This window comes from Sciurus vulgaris (genome assembly GCF_902686455.1).
Source record: "Sciurus vulgaris genome assembly, chromosome: 2".
NCBI classification, from domain to species: Eukaryota; Metazoa; Chordata; class Mammalia; order Rodentia; family Sciuridae; genus Sciurus; species Sciurus vulgaris.
In genome coordinates this window covers 84,188,496-84,203,873 of record NC_136462.1, presented here as the reverse complement: position 1 = coordinate 84,203,873, position 15,378 = coordinate 84,188,496, and the positions used below count along the sequence as shown (strand labels likewise).

General features: G+C 37.0%; 1 protein-coding gene across 3 annotated transcripts in view; it reads right to left on the bottom strand.

Moving 5' to 3' along the window:
• FMN1 (formin 1) overlaps positions 1-15,378 on the bottom strand; it is a 390,151-nt gene that overhangs the window by 40,326 nt on the left and 334,447 nt on the right. The gene's annotated exons all lie outside the window — the stretch shown is intronic.

Here is a 15,378-nt window from a genome sequence, read left to right as displayed (position 1 = left end):
GAGTCAGTCTGCTCTCTTAAGCCTGGAAGACAGGCACTAACTTCTGCTCTGTAGCTATGAAAGTCCTGGAAGGCATCTTCTTCTAAAAGAAGTCTAGAAGACTGTTTCATTCACACAGATGTGTAATTGAGTGTGGTCACATTGTCGTTACCTCACCAGTTCTGCTCAATCACTCACCGCAGCTTTGAGATCAGCATTCCTTTACCTTGTACTTCGATGTAATGCAGACACCTTCTTTCCTTGAACCTCACCAACCAACCTCCTCCAGCTCCACACTTTGCTTCTGTAGCCTCATCACCTTTCTGTCTTCGAACAATTAAATAAAGCTGGAGTGTCACTCAGCATTAGGCTTTGGCTTGGAGGAATGTTGTGGGTGGTTTGATCTTCTATCCAGAACATTTAACTTTCTCCACATCAGCAATAAGGTTGTGTCACTTTCTTATCATTCATGTGTTTACTGGAGTAGCACTTTCAACTTTCTTCAGGAACTTTTCCTTTGCATTCATAACTTGTCTATTTTTTTTTCTGCACAAAGCTTAGCTTTTGATGCACCTTTCCTTACTAAACTTAATCATTTCTAGCTTTTGATTTAAAGTGAGAGACTCTTCCTTTACTTTGAGGCCAGTGTATGGTTATTAACTGGTCTAATTTCAATACTTTTGTGCCTAAGGGAATAGGGAGGCCTGGGGAAGGGGACAAGATGGGGAAAGAGCCAGTTGGTGGAGCAGTCAGTACATATACAACATGAATTAGTGTGAAGTTCTGTCATATGGACACTGTTCTCAGAGTCCCCAATTCCAGGAGTACTATAAAACATCACTGGACACAGATCATCATAACAAAGAAAACAATAATGAAAAAGTGTGAAATAGAGAGGCACCAAAATGTGACAGAACACAAAGTGAGTACATATCTTGGAAAAATGGCACTGGTAGACTTCCTCAATGCAAGGTTGTCACAGACTTTTGACATGCTAAAAATGTAATATCTGAGAAGCATGGTGAGGCAAATGTAATAAATGAGATTATGTCTCTATATCTCTCTGACTCCAGGATGGGTATTATGAATTTTCAGGGGAAAAAAATGGAATTTTTTTTTTCTTAAGAATATCCATAGCCAATTTCAGTAGATAAGAATTTTCCTTGTGGTCATTTTCAAGGCACATCAGTGTCCTGTGCTGAAAAGGTCAGTATTTCTCATCTCACCTACAGAGCTCATGTCCTTCCCCAGGTCTCTAAGACTTTTTTTTTTTGTCTGCATCTTTTTTTTTATTGTAAACAAATAAACAAATGGGATACATGTTGTTTCTCGGTTTGTGCATGGCGTAAAGGCATACCATTTGTGTAATCATAAATTTATCTAAGACTTTTTTATACAGAAGGATATGCTCCAGGTCCAACTCAAAGTCATGTCATTTCCTCTTTGAGCCCATTTTGTCCTATTTAATCCTCAGCATAAAAAGTAAGAAACTGATTTATATTTCACAAATGCCTGGGAGTCATAGGGTTGGGAGTGAGGCAAACAGAGGTACTTATAATTATTCTCACCTAATTCTTTCCATGTAATGAGTATTGAGTTCTGTAATATTTAACCCTATTAACTGGATCATTTCCCCCATACCACATACAAGATAATGATACAAAAATTTCTTCTTTAACCTCTAGGCTCTACTGAGTGATCTGAGACAAGTTCCCTGCATTTCAGGGAAAACGTTTTTCTGGGTCGCCATTGGAACTGGTGTCTTAAAAAACAAACTGAAACACACAATGAGCGGGGCTGCTGGTGGGAGGGTGGCAGGGGACAGAAGTTCTTTGGAGTAGACAAAGGGGAATGGGGACGGGAGGGAGGATGGGAATAGGAAAGACAGTAAAATGAATCAGATATTACTTTCCTTTGTTTATATATGAATACACCACCAGTATAACTCCACATCACGTACAACTACAAGAATAGGAAGTTATCCTCCATGTTTGTATAATATGTCAAAATACTGTCATTTATATTTAAAAAGAATTAAAATTTTTTTTGAAAAAGGCAAGCTGAATTACACCACTCCTCTGCTTAAAGTTTTCTGTCTCACATCATCCCCCAGCCCCACACCACCTTGGTATAGGATGAAATACCTTCATACTACACAGCACGCCCTTCCTGATCTGGCTCCTGTCACTTGCCCTGTGCTCCTGTCACATAGGACTCCTTACCTTCCTCTGGGTTCAACCTGCTCTCTCTTGTCATTTTTGACATGTAGCTGCTTCTACTTTGAAAGCCTTCTCTTCCTTTTCCCCTCTTCCCACCTGCCCTACTGTGAGTTTCTTCTAGGTCTTCAAAAATCTAGCTCAAAAGTTTCCTCTTTCACAAAGCCCTCCAGACCTCTTGCCCAAGGGGGAGAGCTGCTCTTTTCGTGAAGTTCCAGAAGCTTGCAATCCTGCACAAGGGAGCTCCTGAGGTCGCTGCTGGTAGTGTGCCTTGCCTACTAGACTCTGCTTCTTGAGGACCTTAACCAAGGGTGATTTCATAGCACTTCTTTCAACCAACACCCAGGAGACACTCCTGTTTGATACATAGATAAGTGGACACCAGAGGGACTCACAGCAATTAAACATAGTCCCTGCTCATCATCTCAAGGGGGGGCCAGGGTCTACTTTTGACAGTATAATTTCTAATGTACTATTTCCTCTGTTTGCAATAAAGTAATAAAAATAAAGTAGTGCTGAAGGGTAAGAGAATATTATTTCCACTCTTACATATCCTGTTTTTGACTGAAATCTTTTCATGGGCATGAATGATATTAACCCTTGAGTTTCATCTGTAACTGACTAAGTTTTAAAAATATAATTATTTTCTAGGGCTGACTTTGAAAAAGGGAAATGTTTTATAAATAAAATTACATATCCAGAAAATATTTGAACCATGGACATTCATAACTTAAATGTGCCCAAATATCAAAAGTTATATTCTCAAGAGGGTGGCATCTGCACAGTGAGAGTGGTTGAAAAGGTTTTATCCTAAACACAATTAAGTTATATTTGTGGATAACCATCTGGAAGGTAGTAAATTGTGAAATGAGGGGAAGGGATAGGGGCTGGAACATCTTCCTAGTATTCTTTACACACTCTATTACACTTTAATATACCATGGTTTATGGACCTGACATGGGTGGTATAAACCAACAGGACACACAATAAAGAAGCAGTTTTTATTATAGCTCTACAGAGAGAAGAGCCATGTGATACTAACAAGGTCCAACCCAAAGTCATGTCATCTCAAGGAAACAAAGGGACCATGCCATGCTCTGCTTGATTTGGTATCTCCATTTGATGTGAATATGGCGGTCATTTTTCATTTCTTAGAAAATCACCCTGTCATGTACTTCCCGGGGGGGTGGGAATGCTTTTTGCCAATGGAGGGAACAGCATGCCAACAATGGAAAGAGGGATAGTATTTTACCATTTATTTGAGAGGGGAGAAATACAGGTATGGGAACTATTTAGTTATGGAGGGTTCCTACCCTTAATTTTCTCCTTTCAGCATGCTTGCCCATGGAATATGATATACTATCTAGTCTTCCTATCTTATTAATTTTCCCAGTTGTGGCTAAGTTAGAACCATCACTTCTGATCTGTCACAGTTTATACTGCCAAGTATCTAGCTGGATGGTGAAGGTGAAGCACATAAAGGGCCTCTTGGGCATTTTCTGGGTAAAGTGGTAGGAGGCTGTGCCTTGGCACCATGTCAAGGTTCCCAGTACATGGATGGAGTCTGACTTCCATGTCACCTTCCTAAAGCTAAAGTTCACTGGAAAACTCAGACTTTTGGTAAAAGTCACAAGTAGAAGACATTGTGTCAGAAGACTTCAAAGAGGTCTTTAGTGGCGTAAAATCAAATCCAGATAAAAGGAGTCTTTAAAAAGTCATCTAGTCTAACCCTCCAGGCTGATGTTTTACCCTGGATCTTCCTGTGTTCAATTGGAGTTTTCAGATATCATTCTTTCATTATTTTTATCTGTTTTCAGTTGTCCTTCATAACTGAAGTTGATTACTTTTATAGGCATCAAGGAAAAGCGAAATGTTGGTATCCCTAACTTTGGTACAAGGGGCCATTCTCAACTAGGTGTCTTCATCTGCCCTGTAGAACACAAGGAATGATTTGCAGCTATTCTCTAAGCCCCTCTCCTTCTCACCTTCTGCAGATCACTAGGACCACTTCAGATGTTTAGGGACAATCAACTCATTGGCAGACTTAGGGCATTGGCTTAATTCCCTCACAAATGGTAGAACATGATTGATCTCAATGCAGACAGACTTTTGAATGACTCATGATCTTCAGTCATTTATATTGTCATACTTTCAAAGCCATGAACATTATTATTCAAACATTTCATTGAACATCATATTGGCACAACCTGAATTAGAGAGTGTTGTAAAGTCTCCATGTGTGTGTATGGAAAAGGACCATATTATTATTTTATATTTTGAGATAACTGTAATAATTATTAGCGTAGGCAATGAGTACAGTTTAAGGGATTGCAATATAATTTTAAGTGTTCATCGTATTGCCCATCCTGTCTGTGTGCTATAGTAACTACTGCAGAAGTGAATGTTTCATCAAGTAACAATTCTAGGAGGTAATCTGACATGACTATGGAATCTAAATGAAGCAATTTATCCACACTGTACAAGTCCAACCCATTCTAAAGGCTTTGACTTTTTCCTCTGTATACATTTAACTCAGATGAGACCCACCCCACCCTCCATACCTGATAAGACAATATTGACACAACACTCAGCCTTGAGACTTTATGAGGAAAACTGGTCTTTCTTCTGAAGGAAACCTTTTAATTAGCTGCTAATCTTCCACTATCCTTTCCCTTTGCTCCTGTACAGTCCAGTAAACTGTATGTATGCTGCAACTTCTTGTCGTCAAGGTTGATACAGTGCAATTACTCAAGAAAGTTGATAAGACAACATAACTTTAACTCAGTCCTAATCTAGAGTACCCATTTAACCCTACTGCAGAGAACATGGAAACCCAAGTTGTTGAAGTGACTTTGCTGGGTTACTCTAATAGTGGCAGAATTCAGATTTTTGACTCATAATCTAATACACTTTCCAAAACCCCTGTCTTTTCCTCAGGAGTGTTGTTTTTCTCCAGAACCCTCAAACGTTAAGGTGTTATCTTGGAGTTGTACTTTACTACACATTTTCCATTATACATCACAGAAAAAGTTCCAAGGTGGAATTTCATCTTTCACTCTAAATTTCCTGACTTCTGATGCTTTAAAACAGACCATGGGGTTAAAATTTTAGAATGATCCTGTGAGAGTCTCATTAACATTAATGGGAGGCAGGTGGTTGTATTCTCCAATGGGGCCTGAAATCTACTCCGTTATGCCATCTTTTAAGCCACATGTGCCTTTAACTTACCAGTGTTAACACAAGTGACTTATGTCTTTTATAAAAATGTTTTCTTCTTAGCTGTTTTTTCATTGACACTTCTAAATAAGCATATTTACAAAATAGGATTTTTTCACTTAGAGAATGATTATGCATAAACCCTGTTTCCTGGTAACACCTCCCTTGCTTCTTGGCCCTCCAGTCCCAATGGGAAGGTCAGATCTATGGTACTTCAGAACTTTTTTTAGGTGTCACGTGGGTTAGTATATTCTACAGTTTCATTGTTCAGGGGGTGGTCACCATTTAGAAAATTGCAAAAATCTAAGTTTTTGAAAGAGTTGTTTCCGTTTTATTTCATCAAGAACCCTTATGAAATTTCAAAAGCAATCAGGTTTAGCGTCATGAGGCTATAAATAATCATTTGGTGATAAATTATTGGAAGAAGATCTCCTTTCCCAAACAACTCTGTCCTATCTTGGTATTAGCTCTAACTTAAAGGTGTGTGGTTTCTCGAAGGCATGGGCTATTTTGTTATTGTTTGCTTTAAACTGTGTATTCAAATGCTTAGCACTTGAGGTTATAAAACTACTTTTATAAATCACTAACTTGTTACTCCATAAATTGGTAAGAATGTTTACAAAGCAGCTGCTAGTTTGAATTTGTGGTCATAGGCTACATGTTCACTTTCCCTCTGAATTAGTGTAGTGTTCTTCAAAAGCAAAAATCTCATTTATTTTTCTTTTTATCTCATAGCATTAGTACTTGATATTCATTAAATTTAAAGAAAATAACTCATTAACAAACTGAAAAAATATTCTCCAACTGACTTTGGGTTTCCCATAACTGCCTGATTTATATCCACATTATTTAAGAATATTTAATTTTTTGTACATTAACATGTCCTACTGTGCACTAGATAAAATACAACCTTACTTTTGAGAACTTTGGAGCTATGAGAAATTACCTAGTATAAGCCCCTCATGTTATAGTTTAAAAGTGAGTTGAGTAAAACAATAGGAAATTAAATAAATATTGGATTTTCCAATAAGAATGGTACACTGGACCATGTTCCAACAGCCACAGCTAAGGAGATCCAAGGCAGTCTGAGTGATCAGTTGCTGATGAAGGAGGCTAATGCACCTGACCAGGATAATCAGGCTGTTGGTTGCCAGTGATACTGGTGAATGCTCACCAAATACTCAGTGTGTGCCAGGCACTGTGATGCTAAGGGATTTACACAGATTATTTAAACTTTTCAACTGTTCACAGATGAGCTGAAGCTTCAAGTGTCACCATTATTTTCTAACTGTTGCCTTTGCATAAGATGTTGAACTTGGCCGAGACTCAGTTTTTGAACTTATAAATGGGTGTAATAATAAGCTCTAACTTAGACAGTTGTAATAATTCAAAGAGATGTTTGTAGGGTGCTTGGCATATTCATTTAATAAATGTCAATTATTATCATCACTATGACCACCTCAATTCTTTGACATGCCATAATGTTTGCTTGTCCAACTTTTCTTGGGTTCCTGTGAGGCTTGTTTGAGTAAATAAGCATCCTGTTTTCCCTTAAGTAAAGTGTACCCCTACAATAAAATGCCCAAGGCTCAAAGTGCACTTACTAGATTGACATACCCCCAATCATGCTTGCACAAAATACCATGGAAAAATGCTACAATTACAAGTGAAAAAAGAACAGAGAGCAATAGGTGAGAATAAAACTATGTTGGAATGTATGTCACAGAAATGGTATATAGCCACAAAATATATATTAAAATATCAGAAGGTAATATGCCAAAATATTATGGTTGCTATTTCTGCCTCTCCAATTTACATGATTTTTGTTTTTCATATGTTTTAAACTGCTTTTTGATGAATTATCTTCATTTAATATAATCAGAAAAAGAAACCAACAGATGCTGTTTGGATACAGTTGGAGAGCACACTGAAAGTGAGTGACTAGCCTAAGGTCTTACATAATTTTGGGCAAAAAAGAACTTGTTCGTTGACTCCAATAAAATTTTCACTATACCACACTGTTACTCTTCATGAATTTCTGCTTAAAGGTCATAAAACTGCCATATCAGTATAGATGATATTTTAGTAAGCTTTTTTTGCTGCTGTGACTAAAAGACTTGACCAGAACCAACTGTAGAGGAGGAAAAGGTTATTTGAGGGCTCACAGAGGACTTAGTCCATAGAAGGCTGGCTCATTCCTCAGGGCTCAGGAACATAATGAAGAGAGTGTGGCGGAGGGAAGCAGTTTACGTGGTGACCAGGAAGCAGAGAAAGACTCTACTCTCCAGATACAAATATATACTCAAAGTTACCCCCAATTCCCACCTCCTTCACCTACACCCTACCACTTCATTTACCACTCAGTTAACCCCTATTAGGGGATTAAATCACTGATTGGGTTAAGATTCTTACAACTCAATCATTTCTCCACTGAACCTTCTTGCATTGTCTCACACGTGAGCTTTGGGGGACACCTCATATCTAAACCTTAACAGATGGAGCAATAGAAAAACAATCAGAACTGAAAAACAAGGATTTGCACAATGTGAAAAGGATGGTGACTCACGTTGAAGTTCTTTATTTATATCTTATACAGACACAAATGTGAAATTCTATAATCTCTATAAAGCAACTATTTCATATAATTTTATTAATTCTCCAGAAATGTGCCCAATATACAGAATGGTTTTAATCATGCTGTGAAGAGTAAGCTTCAGAAAAAAAGAATTTATGCATGATCTTAACAGCTCAAGATTGATCTTAACTAATCAAAAGCTGAGAGGAAAAGTGCCAAAATCATCCGTGAGATAAAACATAACATACCCATACCTTTCCAGATTAGAATCCTTCTTTCTCTAGATTTATTTACACTAAACCTTTGATACCTTTAGCTTAAGACATTTGTTAGATAATTGAAGCTCTCTAGAAAAACTGTTCAAATGTTTAGACATAAAAGTGAGCGGACGAGAATGCCCAGTAAGAAATTGCAGAGCACTCAGTGTTACCCTTAATCCCGTCTTCTTATGGAACCCTGGCAAAGCCTATGTGTACTTAGGAAGCTGAATTTACAGGGCCACAGATACTAAAATAATTCTACCTGCCTTGATCCTGGCCATTGCTCTGAACATCAAAACACTTCTTAAACAACTTTTCTTTCATTTGATCAAGGATTTGTTATAGTAGGACATTTAAATGGGTCCACTAACACTAGTACTCAAGAATTACATAACTTCAACAGTTGTGATGCTACTAAATACCTAAGTGCAGTGAATAGTCTGTTTCTTGGATAGTATTTCCAATAAAAGAAAATACTGGGAAAACTGGGATTCCCAAAGAAAGTGCCATGGAAGACATTTTCCACATTAAAGCACACTTGATTTGTTCAGCCACTAGAAGACTGGCAGGAAGTCCATCAGCATGAGTGATCATCATCAGAGTCAGTACAAGGAAACAAAGGGATGATGGTTGGTTTTAAAAGTGACCACACTATTTATTAGTCTGCAGGGGTGAATGGGCTTATATTGAGTTTAACACAATTCCAGGCAGACTCCTTCAACATCACCTTTCTATAAGAATGGCCATTGTCTTGTAGAATAGCTTTCATTGGAGAAAATTGTACAAACCTTGAATAAACACTTTGCTATAGTAATAATTCAAAAATGGAATCAGTAAAAGTGAAAGTGGGTTACTTCCCTACCCTGTTTTTTATCAAACCTTTATTTATTTATTTATTTTTAGATTTTACAAGTAAAAAATCCTCATAGTAGAATATCTGGTTATTTGAGAAAGAAATTAGGAAATAAAAATAGTGCACAAGCTTTTCTCCAAGTATGTCCTTGATTAACATGTTAATTCATTCTTATAAATGTACATATCTATTTATAATCACATACTTATTTGTGGTTTCTCATATGGACGAAATCATACTGAATATATAATGAAGTTTCTTGCTTTTTCTTTTAATGTGTCAAGGAAGAAGTCAAATTTTAAACTAATACTTTTATCATTAATTCATATTTAAATTCATAATTATTGAAAATAATTATTGAAAACCTGGCCTTTGTTTCTAGTGGGTATGGAACCTAGTCAAACAAAACAAAAAATAATTTTCTAGAAACTCACAAGAGAATTTCAAAATAATTTTCTGACTGGTCACTAATAATTTCTTAGATTTTGTTTAGTGATGAAAAATTATTAAAATATCAAATATAATTAAACAGTCCATCCTTTTGGCCTCTAGTCTCCTATTTTCATAGCTTAGTAGAGAGATGTTATAGATGGCTACAAGGGTTAAAAAGAGTATGTAATGCTACAAAATAAGTTAAAGTTTATTTTTACTACGTTTAAACAATATTTGTTTGGCATTTGGAAAATCTAGCATAAGGAACATATCCTTAATAGGAAAAAAAAATGTAAGGGTCCTTACATTCTTGGAAGCTAGTGTGAAGCCTCTGAGCATATGATAAGCCACACACACCTAAGTAGGAAATGGGTCCTCCCCTGGGTATCTCAGAGCCACAAAAATGTTCTGATGTTCAGTAAGTTGGAGAAGTGCCACCATCTCCTTTAGGCAGGAGCCTCAAGCTAATTGTGCAAGTGGCATGAAACTGAATTCAGAAAGGGGGTCCGGGGAAAGCTCCTGAAACCAGAGGCTTGAAATGTTTTACTGGGGGGAAAAACCCATAGCATTCCCTCCTCCTGTGGATGATAAGGATGATTTATGAAGCTGAAGTAATTTCTTATGATTGCGCGTGGGGCAGGGGGATGGTTTCACATGATCTGTGAAGCCAGGCAGGGTGAGCTGAAGACGAACCCCACATGGTCAACTGAGGCTGGGCCGCGCCTTCCAGGGGATTCCAGGGCTGGCACAGGCGGAGGAGCTGCTGCTGCTTTCTGATCCATGCACCCCTCCCCCGCTAGCAAGCTCATTAGGCGGACACACGGCTCTCTTATTTTCTCTCTCCTTTTAAAAAGTATTACTACTGCTGCTGTGTGGGAGTAGAAGCTCATTGTAAATGCGCAGCAGGATAGTAGCAAAGCCGAGATTAATTCCCCATGGATTTATATGGGTCGTTCTCACCCACGATGACTTGTACCATTTCAAAGGTGCTTATGCTGCTGTTTTTATGGCTGGTCACTAACTTTATTCTGGCATATGGTGGTTGGCGCCATGACACGGAGTGAACATTTTATACCTGAATTAAAGTGGATATTTGACAGTTTCTGTCAGAAAGTTCAGAGCAAAGAATTTGTGGGACAAGATTTATTGCATATTTTATATGGGACACATCTGTTTCTTTGCTAGCTTTGTTCCTTCCCTTAAAAAAATTTAAAGAAGTTTCCTAAAGAAATATAATGATGGATAGGGAAAAAAAAAAAAAATCCAGAGCAGAAGAAAAATATGGTCAAAAGTTGGGTATTTAGAACCTAACTTTAAAAAAAAAAAAAAAATTACTCATTTTGAGAAGGAAAAATGACTCAGAGTCATGTATAAAAGCTCAGTGAAACAATGCTGTTATTATTGGCAATTATTTTATGGTTGGTTTAATGCCATTTATATAATGAAGTTAAAAAGTTAAGTGCACAACCTACCATTTTCCACATACTTGAGAAGGGACTGGAGAAAACAATCTGCCTTTGATGTACTTTTTAAGATTTCACCATCCCAAATGGTGGACTAAATAATAAGTCTAACCTCATCAGTGTTAAACAAAAAATTACAGATATTTAAACATTTAAAATTGATATGCCTAAAGATAAACGCAGACAACTTCCAACCAAAATCCATCAACCCAATGTGAAGGGTGTATGTAAACTTCATTCTCATCTAGAAACTCTTCCTATTGTAGCAGGGGAACACAGTAACAGAGATTTGAGATTACATAAACACTGGCCTCCAAACAGGATACTTTTTCTTTTAGCTGCAAAGACAGAACCTTTTAATTGTGAACACTGTGAAAATGAAAATTAAAATGCCCACTCTTACAAATCTCGAAAAGTTAATTTTTAATGACTTAGGTAGTATGCATCTTCCTTGTAAAGGTATTAAAAATACTGATGGCCCCCTGTGCTACATCACCCATCTCTCCCAACACAGTCACCTCCCAAGCCTCAGTCCCTGTTACCAGTTTGGGATGTATCTTTCCAGAACTTCTGAGTGCCTGGTTTAAACATGCAAGTTTTCTCAGATGCAGAGAAATAGGCTTGCTTGCCAAAAATGAATGCCCGGTTCTCATTTATTTGATACTGTTGCATAATCTTTCATAATGATAGTTATTTTGTAGTCTTAAGGGCCAGTTATTTTTACTATCAAATTCTTTGATTTTTGCAAATCATATAGATTTTGGTACAAATCCTGGTTATACACATTACATGTGTCTTTTCCCGTGCTTTGCCTTTTGATGTCTATTTTATATATTTAATTTTGAAATACAAATTAGTAAACACTTTCTTCATGTCTTTTGCTTTTCAAATCACTTTAAAGAAAGCCTTCTCTACCCCCAAGGTCATGAAATTGTCTTTATCTTCTTGTAATACTGCTTATTTTTTTTTTTTTGCTTTTGACTTTGTCTTCTTACATTTAGATCATTAATCATTTGGAATTGTGTGAAGCCGCAGTCCCTCCCCCTCCTTTTATCAAAATATGAATAAGCGCTGTTCAAACATCCCTGATTTTCTAGAAGACAATCATGAGTATGTAAACAATGGCAGTTTTGTCTTGGCTTTTCTCATGTTCAAATGTGTCATTTCTTTTTCATTCACATTGCCTTGGCAATGCTTTCAGCTGGCTGGGTTAAGTTGACCCGTTTGTATTTATTTTGATTTGGATATATTTGGATTTATCCCACCATATTTATTTTGTACTTCCATTTACCAAGCTTTCTAGCTTTTGTTTTTTTTCCCCCTGACTTTTGTTGGAGTCACCAAATTGTCTTTGCTTCATTTTTACTTTACTGGTTTGATTCTAACTTTTCGACTCATGAACACCCTTGAACTTTCAACACCTGAAAAAGCTGTGCTTCTAGGTGTATCTAGAATGATTGTATATCAGTAACCTAACCTGGAACAATATAAGTTTAGCTTGAGTTTCCCTGTGTTGTCCTGTAAAATTATATATTCACATTCCATGTTGATATCATCTATAATTTTACTTACAGATTATCAAAAGTAAATGCTTTACCATTAATACTGGATCACTATTTTATGAATTTCTCTGCTCATTATACCTTTTGAAACTCTACTTCTTCCTGGATTCATTCTTTCTGAAGAAGTGCAACCTCAAGGGAAGATCTGTGAGTAGTAAACCTTCTAGGTTCTGTCTCTCAAGAGAATTTACTTTTTTCAATCACTTTAATGATGGGTTGACTAAATGTAGAATTCTAGGTTCAAAATTTATTCCCTCAGAAATTTAAATTTATCGTATTCAGTGTCACAACTGACAAGTTTGTTGTCTAACTCCAAATTTTTCTAAAACCCTGATATCTAAAAGTTGATCATAAAAACTTAAGGGTATATATAGGTTAAATTGCATTGCCTTTATGGATTCTTTCAATAAAAGATACAACATCTTCATTTCTAGGAATCTTGTAATGTTTATCTGAGTATTTTCCTTTATTCTCTTGATTTCTATTAAATAGACATGGAATGACATAAGATTGAATTTCTGAATCCATTTTCTATGAACTTTTCCATACTTTACTGAGCTTGCTCTGTATGCTCTATCTAGAAGGGTTTCTTGACTTGATTTATCTTTTAGTTCATTAATTTGCTTTTCAATGATGTCTATTCTACCACTCAGTGTGCACACTGATTTTTTATTAAATTTCATTGACCAAAATTTTCACTTCTGTGTTCTTCCCTGGATGCTTTTTATGGAGATGTCAGCCTCTTGTAATTTTCTGAGATTTTATAATATACATGTTCTCACCTGCTCTGTCTACAGGTATGTTTTCTCAGGTGTAAGTTCTTCGACTTGTCACATTTGTTGGCGTTCCTCAATTGTTGATTCTAGATAGTAAACCCATCTTTGCGGTTGAAGAGTACAAAAGTGGGGCATGGGGCTGTGGCTTGTACTAGTTTTAGGGAGAGTAGAGGAGGACCGAGTGTTTCATTAGGCAGGGTGCTCCGTTGCTACTTCCCGATTGCTCCTGTCTAGAGACAGACACTTGCTATTGTGCCCAAAGGGAATGAATCTGCAGAATGAGTTTTCCCCAAAATGTTATACAATTCCAAGGAATTGCTTAAATGTCAAAATCACGGTTTTACATTTCTTCCTCCATAGATTCTAGGATGAGAAGATAGTTCAAAGATGCTTATAAGCATTTTTTACATTTTGAAACTCAAACAAAATAAAGATAGTAATCTTACTATTACCATCATAAATAGTGATATGGCAATGTAATTTTAAAGAACCCTATTTTAAAGGTGCTGTGAGGAAACAAAGCCCTGAAACACACGATTCCAACTCACATTGGAGGTCTAGTTGTACAGACAGTACTATATGATTTTTAGATGCCTTTCAGGCTCAAAAGGTATTCTTAGTTTGGTTCTTCTCAGCTTACAAGGGAGAAAGCATAGAGCCTGGAGCTGTAACATCCTATTTCAAAAATCACGGAAGGCCACGCTGGAGGTGTGTGCTCCTGCCAAAAGCCATGTGCTTTATTTTTTACGGTTCTATAAAATGGCATCTGTGAATAAATAAGATTTCATTTAAGTGCTGGAAGCCACACACAGTTTGAACAAGGACTTGGGGATGGCAGCACATGCCATCACCAGCAGGCACCACTTTGGGAAGACTAGGAGTAAGAGGAAGAGCAGAGGTGAGTATGTACAGGGTTTTAAAACATCGTGAGCCGTTTTATTATTAATACTATTATTAACTAATTGGAGCACCCTTTGAAAGGCATGTCCCATTTCCTTTAGGCCCTGAGCCATAAGTCCTCTTGGAGGATCTGGAGTTCAGCAGTAATTTCTGGAAGCTCAGGTACTTCATAGTTTCCTTCATTCTGACATGGCATACAAGAGGTGCACTCATATTTGTACACAAATTTAAGAAGGATGCTTTTCTTTAAAAGTAATTGAAAAACAAAATTCCCTTCACTTAGGCCTTATTTAAAGTAATAAGAATATTAAAAACAGATCAGCTGGGTACAGTGGCACTTGCCTGTAATCCCAGCAACTCAGGAGGCTAACACAGGGGGATTCCAAGTTCAAGGCCATCCTGAGCAACTTGGTGAGTCCCTAAACAATTTAGTAAGACCCTGTCTCAAAATGAAAAGGGCTGAGGATGTAGCTCAGTGACAAAGTGCCTCTGGGTTCAATCCCAGGACCCAAAACAAAACCAAAAAAAACCCCAACTTGGATCATTTGCAAGAACCCCTGTATGTAAAGTCAAATCTTTTTCATGATGCATTAGTTACATGTAGGCAATGCTTCACAGTTTTTCAAACATTTTTCAGAAACTATATTTTTATTACCATGAAAAGGAAAATACTTAGTGGCAAGTGGGACAGGTTCATGTTGCCTATTGGTCAATTATCTCAAACATTCTGATCCCTCTGTTCACCTGTATCCCACTGACTCTTCTTCCTCTTGTACTCTAAATATATTCAGACCCTAAGGATCTCTCTTGACTCTCTTTTCTATCTTTATATAAATAACAATACACAGAGCTACCATTTTCTATTGATTAATCTGAAATCTATATTTTCAACTTCAAACTACATTCCCACCATCAGATTTGCATTTTCCAACCTTCTTTTGACATCTTGACATGAATATCAGGGACTCACAACTTCCCGAGTCCCTCTCCATGACACAAGCCTATTCCTTCTGTAGTCTTCCTTACTTCACTAATGAGCATCATCATTCCCTGAGATGATCAAGACCTGGGAATTGTTTTTGCCTCCTCCTTGCTTCAATGCCTATGCTTAAATCCAAGTTCCTGTATTTTCTACTTCAAAAATGT